Source organism: Heloderma suspectum, chromosome 4 (assembly GCF_057233095.1).
Source record: "Heloderma suspectum isolate Gila_16-S chromosome 4, 16-S_ref, whole genome shotgun sequence".
Taxonomy (NCBI): domain Eukaryota; kingdom Metazoa; phylum Chordata; class Lepidosauria; order Squamata; family Helodermatidae; genus Heloderma; species Heloderma suspectum.
Window position 1 is genome coordinate 102,761,270 of NC_139461.1, and position 5,843 is coordinate 102,767,112.

At 39.6% G+C, this 5,843-nt stretch overlaps 1 long non-coding RNA gene across 1 annotated transcript; it reads left to right on the forward strand.

Moving 5' to 3' along the window:
- Positions 1 to 2,286: 2,286 nt before the first annotated feature.
- On the forward strand, positions 2,287 to 5,327 carry LOC146347219 (uncharacterized). Its single transcript, XR_014789858.1, has 3 exons — positions 2,287 to 2,842; positions 3,424 to 3,514; positions 4,759 to 5,327. It is a non-coding gene; the product is annotated as an uncharacterized LOC146347219 (long non-coding RNA).
- Positions 5,328 to 5,843: the final 516 nt, after the last annotated feature.

Here is a 5,843-nt window from a genome sequence, read left to right on the forward strand (position 1 = left end):
AATCTCGCGGCTGACTGAATTGTGCGAGGAGGACAGAAGCGGCTGCTCCCCTGGAAGCGAAGAGACGCATCTCCCCGCAGCTCCGTAACATGACACTTAGCGCTTGAACTTTCTGGAGCACTGAGTGTGAGGGATAAACAGCATTTATTTAAATGCTATTAGGTAAAACTGGCTTTCTGAAAAGGAGTCAATGCTTGAAAAGAGAAATAAAAGGAAATTATGAATTAAAAAAACATGGTTGCTATGTTTGGCAAAGCTTGAAAGTGAATATGAAATGGACTGTGGTATGTTTTTTAAAAATTACTCGCATAACCATTAAAACCCACAAGCGTCACTGGGATACAAGACTCACTTACAGTCAGAACACCAAATGTCCTACAATGGCCGATACTGAGATTACTAACAGAAAAAAAGCTCAGTTTTCTAAAAGGGAATAACCCTTTCCCCACTGCTTCATTTTCAGTCGCAAACTGTCCTTGCTCCCTGCCATTACTCCAGGCTACACTCTAACAAAAGGTCAAAGGTTAGCACTTTATTTTTCTCCAGATCATGAATGCTAAATAGTGTCAGCGGGAGCAGTTCAATGACCCCTGTGTGTTCTGCAGTTGCTGAAAAATGAAAACAAATGTTAATTTGGGTTTCAAGGCAGACTCCTTTTCTTCTCCTCCTCCTCCTTTTTTGCTGGTCTTTACTTACAGAACATATTAGAGCACTTATACAATCAGGCTGGACTGTGACCTTTGACCTAGCTCCATTTTGAAATGGCAGCCTTCGTTTGCTGGGAGCCCAGGGCTGCCTCTGGGCTTGATGTCTAGGTTCTTGCATGTAATTCTCACTTGGTGCCTACTACTGTTCATGTGCAAGTTACATAAACCAGAGCAATCTCCAGCACACACCAAGGGCTCCGTTCCAATTCCAAAGTAGATGTCTGGTGTAGGTGTTATTTGTACCCTGTGTCAAGCTGTGATTGCTCACATCTGGTCACAAGCTGAATAGATCTTTTGATTCAAGGTGAAGAAAGGAAAAAGTTGGGGGCAAAAGAAAAAAGAAGAAAGAGAGAAACAGAGAGGGAGGAGGAGGAGGAGAAGGACGGAATGCTGACAGCTTTCTGACTCAAAATTACTTTAGAGAGATAATTTTACGTGTGAGTACATATGGGCAGGGCTTCAAACCTTGTTCAGTCTCCTGTGCAACACAAATCAAGAGATTAAAATCCATAGATTAAAGCAGTTGCCAGCGTTTTACAAATGCAAGCATGCATCCTGCTTTGAGTTGAGTTCATCTGGGCTGCAATTTTCTACACACTTACTTGGGAGTAAGCCCCATTGAAAACAATAGGGCTTACTTCTGAGTAGACCTGTATAGGATTTAACAATGGATAGAGGCTGCATTCCAAGCACATCACGCTGTGTTTTCCATTAAAGAAAAGAACACCTTCCAGATTCTTTTCTTCCCTGCCAGTCACCATCACCTTCAATATAAAAACACGGTGATACAGGCTGCATTTGCAAAGCCCGGGGCTTGCTATCAATCTGCACCGGAGGCGCATGCAAATACCAACACCAGGCTCCTGCAAAGTCAGGGTCATCGCTTTTTTCCTGGAAAAGAATTTCCTGGGGTGAAGAAGAACATACAACATACAACACCAGTTGCTCTTGCGGTCTTTCACTCCATGCAGCATATAGATGTTAATTTTATGTATATGCAACACTTCACAGAAAAGGAATTGAAGGAGGAAACCAATATAGTGCTCGAAGGCTGCTATCCATAAATAATATTGCAGAGCCGTCCCACTGGTGTCTGAAGCAAAACTAGGCTGTAAAGCAGAGACAGAAATTACACACGCACACTACATTACATAACATTTTATATGGGGGGAGGTGTAAAGCACTACAACAGCAAAGCAACAATGGAGGCTCTGGATGCACTATGGATGCTGTCAGTCTTTAAATATGCAAGGGAGGTAGACAGACTAACAACAGAGTAATTTCAAAATATGAACAAAATATTTTTATCAGATTTTTTTAATGATTTGTGTACAGCACTTTGAAATCAGTAGGTGCAAGTGGTTTAAAAATACCCGTCAATCAATGTGTAATGCAATTCCCATGTATGTTTATTTACGTGAAAGTAAGTCCCACTGCGTTCAATGGCTCTCCCTAGCAAACGCATTGAGGATCACAGCCTGAGAGCTTCTTTGACAAGCTCTTCCAAGTGAAGCCCTAACAGAATTTTATCCCATGATCCTTTGTTTCAAGTTGAAAACTCTGTCCAGGGTTTTAGCTGACACTTTTTGCTAACTCCATGAAGCAAGAAAGTGATGATATATATACAAAGCTTGGGCAGCAAGACTTCAGAAAGTCAAATTCAGATTTGATGCTGCTGTATACCTACCATTCTGCAGACATGAGGGGTTTTAATTGTTATGTTCACTGTATCTTGTATGCAGCTATGACAAGAGCAGCCTATTTGTTTTTATTTGCTGGCAGTTTTTATATGCTTTTTGCTTAATTTGTTAAGTCTCTTGCAGAGGACCCAAGACATGAAAGCCAAAAATCCATAACACTGCTTATATAACGTGACACAATTGCTTGAACTTAGAGTGAGATAAAACAAAAATGCAAACAACTGTACAAAGAAGCAGAGTTTGTTTTTTTTTGTTTTGTTTTTTTTAAAAAGATAACACTTGAGAATTGCATTTCTGTTCTTTATGCAGTGTGGAAGATGGGAGTCATGTGGAGAAGATTCTACTTCAGCAATACAAGTTTAATTTTAATTCCTGGAAAGAATATGGCCTTCTATGAAAGCACAACAAATGTATCATAAAGATTGCTGAACGCTGGTAATGGAAATCATTAATTCAGTTTGTTCTGGCCTAAGTCTTTACAGGCTGAAAGTTCTTCATTACCTAGTAGGAGCTGAATTAATAACCCATTATATTGTTTTGTTCGCAAAAGGCTTAAGGTAGAATTCTCTGGCAGAATGAAGAAGTGTTAATCTTCTGATTTTTACAAAGCATATGTCAGAGCTTTCTAGCCATAAAGAACAGAAATGTGGAATAGACTCATTGGGATTGTGCCATTGCGGATTTCAGGTTGGGGGTTGCATTTCAGTAACAGATAGGTGTCTTTATTCAGTGCATGCAGCTCGCCAAGCCACCTTCTTACGAAAACATAATTAAAACCAGTATGTATTGCTTTTTACTTGTGGGGGTTGATTCCCCCCACCCTTACACTGACGGTCATGACCTAAAGAGCCCCTAATCCTCTTAAAAACCCACCAAGGGTAGTGGTCAGCACAACTTGTAGCAGTGAAAATTCAAAAAGTTAAATATGCATCCTGTGAAGAAGTAATGTGTGCAGTATTTCTTTTCTTTTTTTTCTTGTAAGTCTGCCTGGATTCATTTTTTTCCTTTCATCTCAGCAAACATAGGACGTCTCCAAGGTGGGAGAAGAGCAACTCAGAACATGACATGACACAGCATTACAACAGCAAAGGAAGTTTCATAGATGTGGTAATTTTGGCAAGGGGACAGCCACCCACTCAGTGAATTTTATACATTTTGTGGTCTTGGGTAAATCCCTTATCCCTGAGTCTCACTAGTTTGCTTGCTGCATAATCAGCATTGTGTTTGGGCCCAGCCTCCACCTTCACCCCTGACTTGGGAGGATTACATGTCTACATCTAGTCCAGCACTGTTTCCATGCTGGCCATTCTGTTTTCTGTCCCAAGCAATTTGCATTTAGAGGTAGACTGCCTCTTAAGATAGAGCTTCTATTTAACCAACATGGGTGAAAATGTGGGGGGGGGGGCTTCCATGGGTAGATCTGGGATGGAACAGGTAGGAGGCTTCAGATGGGTAGAATCATAGAATCTTAGGGTTGGAAGGGGCCTACAAGACCATAGAGTTCCACAGAGTTGGAAGGAGCCTACAAGACCCCTGCTCAATGTAGGAAGCCTGATTCCCAGGAGATCTCCCATCCAAGTACTAACCAGGGCTGACCCTGCTTAGCTTCCGAGATCAGACGAGATCAGGCACATCCAGCCAATCAGAGATGAGAGAGGATGTGGCGAAGTGGCTTAGGAGGAGGGACAGTCGGTCTTGTAGTATCCCATTTTTGGAAGCACCAGTTGCCCCTGTTTAATACTCCCCTGTGTAAATAAATTACCTGCTACACATAAAAATCTAGCCTATCCTTTTCTATGATGTGTTAGATTTCTGAGTACAAGGATTTGTTTATTTTCTCAATGGTAATGGTGTAAGTCAAACAAGTAATTACCCCACCTGCAGTTTGAAGTGGTATTGACCCACCAGGAAAACCCAGGCCATTTTTTTCTGTCAATTATTTATATATTTAGAAAGAGTCCTGTGAAACTGAGGCAGCTCTTAAGGCTAATATCCTAAGGATGCTTATGCTCCATTAAAAACCGTAGGATCAAGTTCCAGTTAATTATGCTTTGGATCAGGATATAAACAACTTTGCAAAAGTTTTTCTTGACCATTTCATGGAACCAGAATGAAAAGACAAGACAGCAGAAAGGCTTCATGGCACAATTTTTGGCAGTCACATGGGTCCATCAGTACTACTGATGAACTCCAACACAAACGTTTGAATGTTTTTTTTATTATTGAGATACTCAAGGGATGATTTAAATTTTATCTGATACATCCATGGTTCACTGAAAGAAGGAAAGTCTTACAAACAGTATGAGTAATTTTCCTGTATCTTCTCTCTCTTTCTTTTCCTGATCACAAAGCTGAGCCAAGCAAATTTATCAGAGCAGGAAGATGCAAAGTGTTTTCTCCATATATGGAATCATGTAAATGTCAGACTGTTTTATCTGAAATTATGTCATGGAGCTCAAAAAAGGAATAAAAAAATAAGACTGAAAACTTGATCCTGAGAGAACTTCCTGTTGAATAAACACCATCCACAACTGTTGCTGCTGGATCAAGACTGCTGGTGCATCCTTAGCTATGAAAACACACTTCCAGCCTAGTCCACAGATGTGTCTACTCCAGTGCAGCTCTCCTGGGATGAGTTAGTATGAGATAAGGTGGAACTCACCACACTGGATGTCCTGATCAAAACCACATTTTGAAATAAGTGTAAGTAATGACGTTGTGTTCTGGAGAGAATTGCTTCTACTTAAAGCTGTAGTAACCCCCTTTTACTTTCTGCCTCTTGTTGCATTTTTTTTCCAAGTTTTTTTTAAAAGCTGCCAGCACCACTTGTTTCCCATGTTTTCCCCCCACCTTGGACAGAGCCTTATAATTATACATAATCCACAATCTATATTCTAGAAATTAAATGAGTTTACTCTCTAATTATCCAGTCCTATTTATTTCAGTGGATGCTACCTTCAAGTAAAGGTGTTTAGGATGGAAGTGTTGGACTTACTAAATCAATAGGGATGGCATCTAAATCTTAAACACATTACTTGGAAGTAGGGAGGAGGCAGAAATTTGTTTAGTTCATATTTTAATATGACTTTACTTAATTCTGTACTTCTGAACCAGTATGTGAACTGAAATTCAGCTATCCTTTGAAATTCATACTTCTCTGAATTTTGTAATGGAGTTCTCCAATTTAAATTATGTATACAAAAATGTGACTATTAGGGGAAATAAGATTCAGAAATGTATAATATTGGGAAAATTGCTTGCAAAATATGTATATTCATCCAAAATGCATGTATTAGCAGAAATGTATACAAAAATGCTTATGAATTTTCATGCATTTTTTAAAAAGGAATTCTCAAAAGTTCTGAACTTAAGACTGGAGAAATTCTGAAAGTTCAAGATAAACTTAAATTAAGATTGGAAAAATTAGAAACTAAGA